The sequence below is a fragment of the Nannospalax galili genome, unplaced genomic scaffold (assembly GCF_000622305.1).
Source record: "Nannospalax galili isolate Female #2095 unplaced genomic scaffold, S.galili_v1.0 scaffold600, whole genome shotgun sequence".
Taxonomy (NCBI): domain Eukaryota; kingdom Metazoa; phylum Chordata; class Mammalia; order Rodentia; family Spalacidae; genus Nannospalax; species Nannospalax galili.
Window position 1 is genome coordinate 7034586 of NW_008348789.1, and position 17122 is coordinate 7051707.

Consider the following 17122-nt stretch of genomic DNA (forward strand, 5'->3'; position numbering starts at 1 on the left):
GTAATAAGCCATTCATATTTACTTCTAGTTTTTGCATTATTATAAGGTATATATGTATTTTAATATTTCATTGAGCTTTTGTACATTTCGTACAACACTTCTTAATCAAATTTGGACCCCATCCCTCATCCATGCTCCCTCCACATACACCCATGCCATAAGACCTCATGCATTCCACATACATATTAAGTTCCTCCAAGTGAAACATTTGTACCCAGATATCCTTCAGTGCAAGTTCATCCACTAAAGTCTCTTCATTCTATCTAGAGTTCATAAGAAAGGTCTATTTGCCTTCACCTAGCAGTCATCAGTCTCCATCAGTTCCCAGACTAAGGCCAGCCCACTGACCATTTCCCTCGCTCCACTCTTGACGCTTGTCTGTTTGATTCAGCCTGGGTCTTGTGCTTGACACCACTATTGCCTCAAGTTCACATGTGCAAGCTTCCAGAGGTCTGGAAGCCTCTGTTTCTCTATGTTCATGGACTAACCCTGCATTCTACAATCTTTCCACCCCTCTTCTGCAATGGTCCCTGAGCCCATGGGTGGGTGAGATTTAATATAGGAGTCCTATCCAGAGACACACACTCTGCAGTCCTACAACAGGTCAGGTCACACATAGAAAATATAGGACAGAGATGCCCAGTCTTATGTGACATGTCAACAATGGAATCCATATGCTTAAGGTTCATGGAACATAGAGAAACAGGGGTAGAGAGAAAAGTAGTACGTCTCTAAACTCAACTCCCATAAGTGAAGCTTTCTTATACAAGATAGCATGATGCACACGTGTGTGTGTGTGTGTGTGTGTGTGTGTGTGTGTGTGTGTGTATAAGTGCACCCATGTTGTGCAGTGCTCATGTAGGTCAGAAGACCCCTGGGACTGGAGTTAAAGATGGTTGTTAGCCATCATTTGGGTGCTGGGACTGGAATTTGGGGCCTCTGTAAGAACAGTCAGTGATCTTAACCACTGAGCAATCTCTCCATCCCAGGTACGTAATTTAATGTATATTTTTATTGAGTTTTGTGCATTCCATATAATATATCTTAATCAAATTTAGACCTTTTTCCTGATCTGCAGCCCTCCATATCCCCCCACCCGCACCACTGAATGTTTTGCATTTTGTCATCTATGTTAGGGACTATCTGGCCAAGCTTTTATATCCAGATTTACCTTGGTGCAAGTTCATCTACTGGAGTCTAGTTATCCTATCTAGCTTCACTCTTTTAAAGAAGATGAACTTTCTCTCAGCCCACAGTAATCAGTTGCCAGGCATTTCTCAACTAAGTTTGGGGCCAGCTGCACATTTCCTAGTTCTCTGCCAGGTTTTTGTCCAGTTGAGTTTGCTTGGGTCTTGTACATGCTGTCACCTTTTCTGCAAGTTGATGTGACCACATTTCCAGAGGCCTAAAAGTCTCTGTTTCCTTGTTCTCATGCACAAACCCTGGCTGTTACAATCTTCCCATCCCCCTCTTCCACGATGGTCCCTTAGCCATGGTTTGATGAGGTTTAATATAGGAATCCTATCCAGGGACATGCACTCTGCAGTCTTTCTGTGTGCATCACACTTTATTGTTGTATAAGGAAACTTTCCATTTGCGAATTGAGGGGTGCATTAGTATTCTTTCTACCCCGTGTTCAGCTATGTTCCATGAGTCATAGTTGTAGAAATTCTACTGGAAATGTGTCACTTAGGGCTGGGCATCTCTCAAATATATTCTCTATGTGTGACCAGCTGTGAAACCCTGTAATAACCTCCATCTGATGCAATAACAAATAAATAGCATACAGTAAGGAATTTTACTTATCAGGGCTGCTCAGCAGTTAAGAGCACTGACTGCTCTTGCAGAGGACCCAGGTTTGAATCTCAGCACCAACATGGCAGCTGACAACTGTACATTCTTTTCCAGGGGAATCTGACACTGTCTTCTGATGTCCATGGGCATTGTGCAACATGGGTACCCTTACATACATGCAGACAATACACTTGCACACATAAAAATAATAAATAAAATATTTTTAAGAAGAAATTCATTTATCTAGCATATGGCAGAAATGACATCTCTAGTCTCTAGGCTCTATGACATCTCTAATCATGTGTATTTGGCTATATTTACAGTGCCACACAAGAGTTCCTTCCCATTGAGAAGACTTTATGTCCAATTAGACAGCTGTTGATTACTCCCTAGACATAAGTGCCACTACTGTACCAAGAGATAGATTGTTGTGCCCATCGTTGTGGGCATTAGCATTTACATGCGTTGGACCATTGATTGATTTTCTTGATTAAGAGAGGAAAACATCAGGGTATGGAAGGCTCCCCCATGCTTATGGATTGGTAGAATTAATAATACAAAAATTACCATACTACAAAAAGCAACCAATAGACCCAATGCAATGCCAATTAAAATAGTGATATCACAGAGCCACAAAACTACCACACTAAAATTCATATGGATTCACAAAATACTTTGGATGGCCAAAGCAATCTTGCACAAAAAGAACAATGCTGTAGTGATCACCATACCAGATCTCAAACAATATGTAATCATTAAGGCAGATGGAACAGGCACAGAAACAGAAACGTAGATTAATGGAATATAATAGAATTCCCAAACAAGAGTATAAGCAATTTCAGCCACCTGATATTTGACAAAGGTGCCATGAACACAGACTAGATGAAAGACAGTATCTTCAACAAATGGTTATGAAAAAAATGTATTTCTACCTATAGAAGAATTAAATTGAACCCTTATGGTTTACCCTTCACAAAAGTCAGCTCCAAATGGATCAAAGACCTCAATATGAAAACTGAAACTTTGAAACTGCTAGAAGAAAACATAGACAGTACCCTTCAAGTTATAGGTATAGGAAAGGACTTTCTAGATAAGACATCAGTTACTCAGGCATTAAGGTCAATAATCAATAAATGGGACATCATTATACTAAAAGGCTTCTATATAGCAAAAGAAACCAGCAAAGAAGTGAAGAGGAAACCCACCAAGTGGGAGAATATCTTCACCAGCTACATATCCAACAGAGGATTAATGTTCAGAATGTATATACAAAGAACAACAACAACAAAAAAAAAGAACTAAGAAAATTAGCGACCCAGTAAAAAGATGGGCTATAGACCTGAACAGAGAGTTCTCAAACACAGAAGTAAAAATGGCTAAGGAATACCTTTAAAAGTGCTCAACATCCTTAGTAATTACAGAAATTTGGATAAAAACCACTTTAACATTTCATCTTACCCTAGTCAGGCTGGGTAGGATCAGGAGAACAAAGGACACCAAATGCTGACAAGGATGTGAAGGGGAACACTCATTCACTGCCTGTGAGATTGGCAGCTCTTGCAACCATTATGGAAAGCAGTGTGGAGAATACATAAAAATCTACAAATGAATTTATCATATGATCTGGTTATACTATTTCTTGGCATACACCCAAATGACTCTTCATAAGTTAGACATACATTTGTGTCATGCATATATTGCTTAACATTTCTACTTATGCTATGTACCAAGAATCACTGATCTCACATCCTTCAAATCTGGATTTGGTCAAAGTCTCTTGAAGATCTCCAACAAACATAAAGATACTTGTCCCACTACATAGGATAGCATATGAGGTATGAATTTAAATTTATCTCTTGCTTTGTAAGCAGACTCCTCATTGACTCTGTAGTCCATTGTTTTAACTGATATTTCAGTTTTAAACATAGTCATTATTTTTGCCTATTAACCTACAACATCTTAATGAATTAGGTCCACTAAAAGTATGTGTTGCACTAACTGATGTTCCAATGAGCAATTAAATATAGATTTTTTTAGCTTTAGCAGCTGGACTACAGTTCCTAGGTATTTTTCACACAAAGTACATTTTACAATTAATTCAAAAATGTAGCTGCTGCCATCACTGAGCAAGGCCTCAGCAAAGTGTGATCAGAGAAACTGTAAAGGTCATAGGAAGATGTTTCTTTCTCAAAGACAAATAGATTTCCTTTCAAGGTATAGGGCTAAGGCCAGGAACATGAATATTATAAGTCAATTTTATAAGCCTAGTTTTGTAACAGCCCATAATGAGAAATAAATTATTTCCTTATTTAAAGCAAAATGTAACAATATTATTATGCAGATATTACAAGAATGCCATTAAGGCAGGAGTAAAGTGTATTAGGTAGGTAAATAATATAGTGATGAAAAAATCAAAGATACGGTCAATGACTGAAGATCATCAGATATCCCAGGAACTGCTTAAAAGAAAGGGAAACAAGAAGAAAATAAAGATAAGTCTTTCTTGAAAGAATCTACTACAATAATAAAAAATTCCAAAATTTTCAATAAATGGAAAAAATTATCTAAATGAATTTGGTGTACTAAAAATATTGATTTGGCTAATTGATGCTCTAAAGAGCAATAAATGGAATCATTTTCAGGTATAAAAGATAGAATGTATTCACTAGGTATTTTCTACATATAGAAGGATTTAAATTTATTTTTAAAATGTACCTTCTTTTTCTGTGAGCCTTAGGTTGCATTGTAGATGTGTCACATAGGCTTGAGCAATTCACAGACAATCTCTGTGTATGCCTAATTGTGGTACACTTAGTAATCTCTGTTCCAAAAGAAGGCTCTTGGATAAATGGTGTCTGGAATACTTGTCTATAAATATAATGATTCATATATTGCATATAGAAAGAAATTTCATTGGTCTAGGGATGTGACAGTCTTGGTGTTTACTCTAAGATCTATTGCCTCTCCAGTCATGTGTAGTTGACTATGTTTGTAGTACTGCACATGCATGTTTTTCCGATTAAGTTGACTTTAAGTCCAATTACATAGCTACACCTAAGGCCCATGGAACATAATGTAACAGGGGTAGAAAGAACACTAATGCATTTCTCAACTATCATCAATGAAGCTCACTCCTACAACAGAGGGCCTGGAACAAAAAAGTATACAAAGGGCCAAAGTGTAGAGAATAAAAGTTTGCAGAATGTGGGGCTGTGGCTAGAACTCCTATATTAAACTCACCCACCCAGGACTCAGAGGCATTTACAGAAGAGGGGGCAGAAAGATTGTAAGAGTCAGGTAGGTGCTGCATGACCATATGGGTATAGAGTTCTACAGGCTCCTGTGCACAAAACCCATGCAAATACAAGCAGAAAAAAATCTAGCACAAAAATGTGGAAATGCACAACAAATCCCAATCTTAGTCAAGAACTATTGGCAGATGATTACTGCTAGATGAGAAAGAGCTAATGATCCTAAAGGGAGGGACTCTAGATAGGCTGACTAGGCCTCAGTGAACGAGCTTGCACTGAAGAATGTCTGGGGACACTAACTTGACTTGATAGACCTTAACACAAATGACAGAATGCATGAATTCCAGTTGGGGGAACTATGAGAGTTCACCAGAGGGAAAGGTGGTATAAAGATGATTAAAATGTTCTGTATAAAAATACACAAAAATTCAATAAAATTTTACCCAAAATTTGTAACTGTTGCCACCTCTGAGCAGGACCTCAGCAAAGTACGAACAAGAGTAACTGTTTACTTCATAGGAACTATTTTCTTTCTCAAGAAAAAAAAACGTTCAAGGTTCAGTGGTCAGGCGAAAAGAATAGCTACATTACTGCCTTCAAGATTCAGGGAGAACCTGAGAAACCTGAGAAGGCAGGCAGGAAAGAACCTAAGAACCAAAGGACACAGAGGTGTGCAGCAAAAACAACAAAAGCTATAACCAAGCACGCACACACACTTTTGTGTATAGATATTCATTCATGAACTTCCTGCAGCTTTGGTTATGTGCACTAGACCCGCACAAAGACTGGGCTTGTCGACATTTCATCACGAATGTGTGAAAGGCCCATTCTTGTTAAGTCCAACCTTTGATCCAGCAAGTAACCTCCCGAACACATTCACATAAAAAACTCTAATCCTACTCATTGGGTTACATTAAAAATAAAGACACCAAGTAGGAGGAGGACTTGTTTGGAACAAAAATTTCAGTGGGAGGAAGACAAGATTAAGAGAGGGTAATGGGTATGAACATGACTAAAATATAAATGTAGGAACCTATCAGGCAATGAAAATTTCTTTAAAAATGTTAAAGTAGTAAAGGTAGTAAAGTAGTAAAGGTAGTACAGTAGTAAAGTAGTAAAGGTTCCTTTTTGTTATTATTTATTTTTGTATGACAACTTTCTTTGAGTAAAGAGGGAAAGTCATTCCATCTTGGAGGAAAACTTCTTAAGATGCCACCATGTTAAAGGGGAAGAAAGTAAGAGGGTGTATAAAGGGAGGCAAAGAACAGGATGTTCTAGATGAATGTAAAAGACAGGCTTTTCTGCAGTGAAGAAACCAACTTAATAGTTTCTGGAAACTCTGAACCTGAGGAGTTCAGTGTGTCCCTACTGTCTCTAGTATATATAGGCCCTAAAGACTGCTGAGAGATGCTGAGACAACTGAGCCATTTCGAAGAAGCAGAGACCAGCCAAGCTGCCTCAAAGAGGCTCAGACAAACTGAGCTACCTGGAAAGGTCAATCTTCATCCTGTTGAGTCAAGTTGTACAGCACATTTCTTGATTTCGTGAATCACACAGGTCTAAGGTAGGCTTTGGTGATGCTGCTGTTTGAGTCATTTCTGCCCCTGTAAGTAATGCTTCTCACCAATACTCCTGTCAGTGACCACAAGATGTTTTTTTTTTTTTTTTGGCATCCTTATGTTTGTCTGTATTGGTTCCCCATCTGGGGTGAGTAGACATATTAGTCTGTGTTGGTTCCCTAACTGGGGTGAGTAGAGATATGTCCGTGTCTCCTCAAGAATGGTGTCACTAAACATGGATGATAAGCTTTTGCTATGAGATAGCACAATAAGTTATAAGAAATTATCACATAGTGTATCAAAGTAATGCTATTTATGTGGACCTATTTTTGGTTTATTTGGATACTTCCATGCTAATTTAGATATAGACTGAATCAGATTTAGCTACACAATAGTTGAGTTAGCTTACTTAATTACCAAGATTCCAAGTTGGCCCTCTCTAATTCAGTTCATCTACCTATCTTCCCATTGTAGAACTAAATCAAGTTATAATAGACCCCAACAACAAAGATAACCATGAAATGTATCTTCTTTTCTTGGTCTGGTTTGAATCAAACTGTCCTTTCTGCAGAAACCACTGAAACTGGATGGACAGAGTCCTGCACTGACAAGGACAAGGGTGAGATGCCTGAGAAAACGTTAGTTGGACAAGAAAGCATTTTGGTGTCATCCTGGATTGAGAATAGGATATCACTGTCAGAAAATGAGGCTGCTCTTCCCAATAAGAAAGGGAAAAGATTTAAGTAACATTCATGTTTCATGAATGATTCCAATTACTGTGCCCTGTAGTGAAACAATGAGGAATTTATCAATAGATGCAGGTAGACTCTTTCAAAATTATGTGCACCTGTATAGCTTAGAAACAGAAAATAATTCTTGTAATAAGAGTTTTATACTTTGTGATATGCCATAAAATCTGATGTTTATTTAGTGGGAATATTTTATAAATTCTAGATTTTTATAAATATATTTGATTAATAAGTGTTAAATTCTAACAGCAGCTTCCTGTAGCTATTCACATTCACACTTCCGTGGACTTTCGTTTTCTTGAAATTATTGAATATTTGTACTCTGACTAGTTTGTATGACCACAGCTAGTCTTTGTAAACCATCCTTGAGGTACATTGTTCTTCGGTTCTCATCCAACCTCTTTTCTTCGTTTCTGAGTGGATTCCACATGCCTCCAAATTCATGGAGTAAAGTTGATGAGGTTTTTCCATGCAAACAATAAGTATGCTTATTATTAAAATTTATTTAGAATAGTCAGTATTAACACATTTTTCAAGACAGCATATACATGGCGTATGATAAATATATGGAATACTGTGCAGTTTTCTTTTAGTTTTGAATAATATATATAACCCTATTGTGAATCATAAGTTTGGAAATGTTTAGTCTGTCATGAGGTTGGTCAATTTCCTTTAACTGATCTATAGACACTCTTGAGAACATGTGTGTGGATGTAAAACACAAGCTACTTAGTGTTCCAGGAAAATGAGACTGTAAAAACTGGTTATCTGCCATGCGTGGTGGCGTACACCTTTAATCCCAGCACTCGGGAGGCAGAGGCAGGCATATCTTTGTGAGTCCAAGGCCAGCATGGTCTACATAGTGAGGTCCAGGACAGCTGGGGCTACAAGGAGACCTTGTCTCCAAAAGACAAAAAACAAACAAAAAAACAAAAAAAACAGAAAACCCAAAAAACCAAAAACTGGTATTATGCTTGAAATTCTGCACACTTCCCTTGGGAACAAAGGGGTACAGTTTTTGAATGTTTGGTGATGTTTTGGCAGTTGCTATCTTCAAGACAGGTTTTGTTATCTGATGTAAAATAGCTATTAAATCCTTGGAAGGATGAAAATCTTCTGATTTGCAATGTCTAGTTTCTATATTGGAATAGTCAATGAAGACAATAGAGTTCAGGAATTGTGTGCTACAAGAAAAGAAATTTTCAGTCTGGGCATCAGGAAAAGATACATATAACTAGTCTTGCAGCTCTAGTGGCTGTTAGTCCAAACTGGACAGAAAACTGGCCTGCAGTTTGGAGCCTAGAAGCCAAAGTGAGATACTGGGGCCAAGAATGGGGCATGTACATGTCACCACACACATGCAGACAACGAAGGACAACTTGTGGGAATTGGTTCTCTTATTCCACCATGGGGTTCCTGAGAATCAAATTAAGATCACAGGGCTTATTGGTAAGCAGCCTTGCCTACTGTGCCATTTCACTAGCCAGGCTCTACTTACTTTACCTTCTTAAATATAGGAGTTTGAATTTTGCTACAGTTCATTTTTTTTTCTGTGCCTCCCATCTCCCTTCAACCTCATGTTTGTTATCCTTTTACCTGCACTGTATTGTATTTGATAACTTTTTCTCTTTTCAGTTTAAATAATTTAGTTTTTATTTGGTGTAACTTTTCTCAATAAGATGTAGGGAATTAAATTATATGAACTGTTATTTATAAAACATGTAACTGCAGAAGCCAGGAAAATGGAAAAGAAAAAGGGAGGTAAAGGGAAAGAAGGAACCTGACAGAGAAGAACAGTAGGAGACAGGAGTTACTAAGAGGAAAATGGATAAAATGAGAGTATTTAAATGGGAAGGGAAAAAGGGAGGATTATATAAGGAATTATTGTGGTAAAGAGGAAGAAGGAGCTCAAGAGAGGAGAGATCAGAGGAAACAGGTATTTTCAATGGTATGGAGGGAGGTTTATACAGGGAGAGAGATAAATGATGCCTAACCAGTGTAAAAAACAAGAGGGAATGTTAGTAGTCCAAAAACCTACTGAAAAAGTGCACATATAGTGTCCCTATATGAGGCCATATGTATAGCTGAAGACTACGTAACAAGAAACAATGCCAAACAGGAGAAGGCTCCCTTTAAATTGTTGGCCAGGATAGTCTAAAAGATTCACAAAATTACACAGCTACTGCCATAGTCTTTGACTCCCTCTGAGAACTTGAACATAAGACCCTACAGATGAAGACAGGGCATACTTTTTTTTTGCTATTCTTTATTATTTATTTCTCTATATTATTAATAATATTATTTGCTTTTGCTGTGGTCACTGTCATTAGCAAAGTTCCTTTTTTCCCCCTTTCCTGGACATGCAGCTACTATCTTTGAAAGAGTCCACTGTGAGGCTGTAGGTGCCAAAAGCTGCTTGAGATGTGGCCTCGAACTCCATCTGGGTACATGATTAGAAGGAAGCAGGAGAAATCATTCTTGGTTTTTTAAAAAAGTTCTACAATCTAGGTCATTCCTTGCTCAATTAGTGATTAAACTGCCCAAGAGAAAAAACAGGACAGAGGAGAAACAGGCCAGTGGGCTCTGGGCCTTCTCCCAGGGTGAGCCAGGAGGGTTGGAGTTCCAAGACTTCTTCCAGCCCTGGGAGGTGTGAAGGGAAGGACTAGAAGAAAAGAAAGGAGAGAGAGAGCCTGGTCCCTGGAGACAAACGCTGTCCCAACTCTAGGGCCACCTGCAGCCCCTTACCAGGCCAGCTCCTACCATCATCTCCTTATCCAGGAGATGCATAATTAAAGAAAAAAGATCAAAACAAATCCCCAAAACAAAACAGAATCCAAAAGGAAAGATGTGGAGGAATGAAGGGAGGGATAGAAAAGAGGACGGTAGAAAGAAGGGCAGGTCTCTGGATGCATAATTCCAAGCCACACGGGCTGGTGGGAGTGTCCTCAGCATCCCCTGCCTGTGTGGAGTTAGCTTGTCACATAATGTTTGGTGGATGGCTCCCCATACACCCTGTAGAAATCCTGATGGCCAGGCTGCTAGGAACCCTTGAGCCAGTCTCTGACCACCAGGCCAAGAAGGGCCTGAAGGATGGAGGGTGTGGGTAGGAGTGGGTGTTAATACTCCTGTGAGGACACTGGGGCAGGACATACTTTGGGCATAGGATTTGGAGCAATGGAGGTGGAACTGACCTGAAGTCACCCTCCCCACCCAAGGCTAAATCTCTTAATTTGGAGAGTACTATGCATAGCTGCTAAGGGAGAACATTTATCAACTGTCAAATCCCAGCTTTAAGGCCTAATATCCACAACAATGACTGGCACAGCAAGCTATATTGGGGCAGTATTGGCACTTTTATCTTGGAAGTAATCAGCAGCTACCTAATTGTACTCAAAGCCTACTAAATAGGAGGAAACTCTTATGGTACTGTAAATATAGTGAAATACACATGGCGGGAGAAATCATAAATCTTAGAGAATACCCTAAGGTTATCACATCCCAAGACAAATGTAATTTCTTACTATGTGTAAAATATGGATCCTTATATTTACAAACAAGTACCCCAGACACTATTCATCAAAGAAGCTTCTATTGCAACTGACAGTGATTATTATAGCTCCACAACTGATCATATGCAGAGATTGTCTATGAATTGCCCAAATCTATGTGACACATCTACAATGCAACCTTTACACCTAAAGCTCATGGGGCATAAAACAGGGAGTAAAGAGGACACTAACACATCTCTCAACTCTCACCAATGAAGCACCCTCATGCAACAGGGGGACAGGAACACCATAGGACACACAAGGGCAAAGCACAGAGCATAAGAGTCTGCAGACTGTGGGTCCTTGGACAGGACTCTTATATTAGCGGCCACTCACCCAGGACTCAAAGACCATTTTAGAAGAGGAAGTGGAAATACTATAAGAGCCAGGTAGGTGCTGCATGACCATATGGAAATAAAGCCTTACAGTTTTCTGGGACCTTGTACATATGGACTTAGAGCAATTGTGTCAGCATACACAAGACCCATGCAAACTCAAGCAGACAAAAACCCAGCACAGAAATATGAAAATGGGCAGGAGGCCCCAATCTTAGCTGAAGAACTATTGGCAGCTAATTACTGCTGGTTGAGGAAGAGCTGATTTCTTAAAGGGAAGAGCTCTAGGTAGGGTGACCAGACCTCAGTCGATCAACTTGCACTGAGGGACGGACATCTGGGGACACTAATTTGACTTGATAGGGCTTAACACAAGTGACAGAATGCAAAAAGTCCACTGTGTGTGGCAGTGGGGTGACTATGGAAGGGAGCCAGTGCAGATGGAGGCATAAAGTTGATTAAATGTTCTGTATGAAATACACAAAATTTCAATAAAATTTTAAGTAAAATAGTAGATATAATAGATATAATAAAACAGGCATATCCAAAACATTCAAAAACATGATATACACATAATTTATATTATACATATAATATGTATATATTTTTTATAATTTTGATTGAGCATCTCTAATTTCATACAAGAGTTCTTAATAAAAGTTAGACCCCTCTCCCATCCATGTCTTGCCATTCCCCCACCAGACTTTATATATTCTGCCATACATGTTGTGTCATAGCTATCCAGTCAGTTATTTGTGTCCCTATATCCTTCATCATAAATTGATCCACTGGAGTCGAGTCACCATATCTAGAAACCCTAAGTAAGGCATGGTTTCCCCCTCCCAGTAGTAGCAATCAATCTCCAATAGCTCTCACCTAGGGCTGGCCCTCCACCCATTTTTCTCCTCCCCTCTGGGTCCTTGTCTAACTGAGCCGGCCTGGGTACTGTGCTCAATGCCACCATTGTCACAAGCTCACATGTGCAAGATTCCAGTGGCCTGAAAGCCTCTGCTTCTCTCTGTCCATGAGCCACCCCTGGCTCTTAAAATATGTCCTCCCCCTCTTCCACAATAGTCCTTTAGCTATGGGTGGGTAAGGTTCAAGAACATGATATATTTTTATAATAGAATGTATAACTACATTGACTTATTTACAAATAGCAATGATTAAAAATATAAGTGAGCGATTTGATGTTTTTTGCTGGCTTGCTTTACTGTTTGACAGATTGGAGACATTCACATGATATATATTTTCACCATTTTATTAAATGGGAAATCACTTAATTCAATAATTACAAATTTTTAAACTTGGGGGAATATATATATATATTAAATTGGTGGAATTTAATATATATTAAAATTTGGGGTATAAATACATATATATGTGCATATATATCCTTTTGGAAAAATTGGCTCCCTTATAATGTCAAGTCAAGAGAACAATGTACGTTCCAGGGTCCATGACCTGTTTGAGATTTAAGGTTATCGTGAGGTGCGCTCCTCTGGTCCATACACTGGTTATGGGTATAATTCGTGCCTAGCATTTGTACAACATAATCAAAGGTAAACACATATGTATCGTAGTCTCAAAGAGTCAACTCATACTTTTTTTGATGTTTGCCTTCAAAGATGAGGTGATTTGGCTCATTTTGCACAATAAATAGACATGGCATTGAACATGATGAAGCAAAATGAGCATGTTTGTGAAGTTTGCAAAGGATTTGGTTAAGTTAGGTGAATTCCTCAGCAAACATGCAGCTCCTTGCATACTATGTCAACCCTGATTTTTTGTCTCTGATTTTTTTTTTATGAAATTTTGTTTGCTAACTCATGTGAGCATTTGGGGAAGACATGGGCTTAACTGGCTTTTTGTAAAGATGAAAAAAAATGTGGTATTTTCTATTATTTCATTAGCATGTTTTATATATGAAGACATATACAGTGATGACAATGAATTTACATGTGTAAGTCAGCAAAAGACACTTACAATGAAATACTTGTCTCATCCAGAATTTAAGGGTAATTAATGAATATGGACACATAAACACTCAATATATCTATTTACCAGATCAGGTTTCTAAATGTCATAGTCTGTTTCATAATCTTAATGGCAATAAAGACAAATTACTTAAAAATATAGTGTTATTATTATAAGTAATATTTTACTTTAGTATCTTAAGATGAATTTTCTACTTATATACCAATAGCCTAAATGATAATGAAACAGTGTATTAATAATATTTGCTTGAGAAAGAAGTAAGAACTTTCCCTTTATTAATTCATAGAATTCCAAAACTTCCAAAAATAGTTTAAAGAAAGATTTTTCAAGACAGGGTAATTAATTTACGTTTACATTTTATCATGAAATATGCCCAAAGAGAAACTTACTGTCCTTTGTAAGTTGATGTATGTTCATCCAAATTGTGTGAACATGGGGCAAGCGTCTGGTTCTTTGGTATTCACTTGTTTTATGATTTATAGTCTCAGCACTCAGGAGGCAGAGGATCTCTCTGAGTTCAAGGCCAGCCTGGTCTATGTAGCAATTTTCAGGCTAGCTGGGGCTAGAGGGAAACCCTGTCTCAAAAAGATAAACAAATAAATAATAAATAAATAAATAAATAAGTAAATGAAATCCAGTTATAAAATTTCTATGATTTTTGTTCATCACAGAATCATATAAAGAATTTGATAATATTATTAAAACCTCATCAGAATAAAAACACATAAAATAAATTTAGGAATTATTTAAAATAGATACATTAATCATATTATTTATTTTCCTTATATCACTATCAAATACCTAGGGTTGTTAGATATATGAAGAAAATTATTAAATCAATAGACAAATAATCAAGCTACATTATATAATATTTGCCATTGTTTTCTACTCATTAAAGATTCTTCTAAGTATTTAGAGCACAGAGTAAGTGAACTGTGGTGACAAAGATACCATTTTAAGAGATAAGTCATTAAAATTATATTTACCAATGTACTGACATAAGAATATTATTTTACACTTCTAAATCTCACTTTGTATTTGAGAATTACTTCTTTTTTATTAACTGTCTAAATATTAGCTAGTGTAACTTTATTTTCTAGTAAAGTTGCACTCATCATTCAAAGTAAGATGCATAAAATTCCTGAATTCATTTTCTCTTGCATTTATTGATATATTATTTTGTTTCACAGGCTGATTCTAACATCTAAAAAAATGAAAGCAACCAATCACATCCAGACAACCTTCATCAAAGTGCTACAGTTACAGGTTCTTTTGAGTGATGATGCTGGGTAAGTAAACCAGGATTGCTCATGAATGCAAAATTGCTAGCACTCTCTGTCCCAGTAACATCTACTTTTAATTTATTTCCTTACTTAATGTTAAATTTTGTGTTTCTGATTCTTTGAACCACATATGCCAGTATATAACCTTGCCATGACAGTGTGAAATTGTACTCATAACTTAACACTTATCCATAGTAAAGGAGATATGAACTGCATTCTAATGGCATTCTTACATCATCCCAGCATAGTTGCACTTTCGCTGTGTACAGAAGGTTTATGTGCCTCTCCAAATAGAAATACTGGAATAAGTGAGCAGTCTCAAAGAAGAGTTATTAAAAAATATTTTTGAAGTGCAAAAGCTATATGTAGTAAATAATGGGGAGACATGTAGACACATGAACAGGAAAGGGTTGAAAAATGTAGTTTCAGTGTGACTATAATTAGAATAATTGAAGAAACGAAAGTACTTAAGTGATTTGTAGATATAATCTTCATATTAACCTTCTAGTCTGCAAGAATATGCTTCCTATTTTTCAGTTACTTAACATCTTGCTATTAACAAGATTTAGTAACTTGAATTGGATGTTAAGTAATGAAAATTTCCATGAATTATTCTTTTGGGACAATATTACAAGCATATAAATTGCAATTAGTGAATATATATAGAACCATCTTTAGATCTCATTAAATAGCTTCCAATATTTGATACTTCCATTAAGTGTTAATATAAATTAGTATGAGCTAATGTCAAAATGTTTTTTAAAGTAGATATCACCATATTTTGATAACTATTTTTGAAAATATAAAATATAACTTCTCAGTTCACATTTTTCTTTAAAGGCGGCTGGGACCTTGCTCATATGAACTTATGAAAGTTGTGACATTTGCAAGACCCAGGCAACCTCAAAACAGAAAAAAAAACCAACATAGATCTGGGAAAACAGGCAGGATGCCCCAATCTTACCTGAGGAACTATTGACAGATGATCACTCCTGGGGGAGGGAGAGTTGGTTTTCTTTAAGGGAGTGATGCTTGATAGGCTAACCAGGCTCCAGTGGATGAACTCACACTGAGGGATATCTGGAGACACAAACTAGACTTAATAGGCTTTAACATGAGTGCCAGAACGCATGAAATCTGGTGCAGTGGGCTATGGGGCAAGTACAGATAGAGGAGAGGTCTAGATGTGATTAAGATGTATTATACAAAATACACACAAAACATTACATTGTAGAAATAAAAAAAGATTTCCATGAAAACATACTTGAAATTTTTAAAAAGATGAGAATTTATATCCTCTGCAAATACATATGAAATAATCAAACAGACATTGATAAATAAATGAGCTGATATTTTCAAATTGTTGAGTTTCTAAAAAACTGTGACAGAAGTGGTTTTGATTCAAATTTTGAGTATATATTTCATTGTGTATTAAACTATTGGTTCATGACATTAAATAATCAGCACTGTGGCACTGTTACAAGAACCATCTGTATGTCAATGTTTGTTTTCAGATAAATAAGACTTATGTGAATTACAGGAAATGGTAAAGCAACCAACAGTTCTAGTATGATAGGTTCTGGACTGAGAAGAGCTGGACTGTTATACTGAAAGTTCCTTGCATATGTACTTTCCATGCCTCAAGTTTGTAGTTTATCAAAAAAATATGAGTATTATGAGATATCCCAAAGTACATACATATCAGTCTGTGATATCTAATTTCATCATTAAGTCCTTCAGAAATTATTTGTATAAGAAATGCATATATGTGAAATTGTTTAAAATATGATTACCTTACATATTTTCTCTTTATATTTCATTGTATACTATCTGATCATATTTATGTTTCATTAAATTTCAAAGAAATTTGCTGTGATTTCATTATACCTGAAAAGATATGAAATTTGTATTCAATTAATTATGACAATTTAATCTCAATACGTTTTTTAAAAAATGTTTTTATTTAATAACCCATGATTAGAAGAAGCATTTCATTACAGCTTTAACACATTCAGTAACACATTCCAAAGCAAGGATACATTTCTTTCAAAAGTGGCTGTAAATTTTTAAGTTCACAGTTGAATTAATACAGTCATACAATATTGAACTCAGTATAAACCTTGTAAGACATAAAAATAAATGAGTTTTTACCCTTTAAAGAAGATGAGACAATTTAATCTCAATGAGCTTTTATTCAGCTCAAGGATGCAAAATGTGTCAGAAGTCTTTCCCTTACAAATGAGCACACTTATTGACATCTACTTATTTCCTCTATTTCTTTTCAATAAAGTTAGAGTATACCTAGTCACTCAAAGTTAACATTTGTTTGTAGTCTGTATCAAATCAATTATGATAAATTAAGACTGAAGAACAAATGAGGAATTGATGCATGTGAAAAATTAAAAGCAAGGAGTCTTAAAGGCAAAGACATGGTTGCAATCAGAAAAAGTAAATCCTTTACTATGAAAAATTAACAATCTTTTTATTTTTAAAATGATCATAGTTATATACACCCATGTATAAATGGCTCTATATGGGCATACACATCACATTTTAATTCCCAAATATTGCCAGCTTGATACCTTGTTATAACTTGAAAATCAAT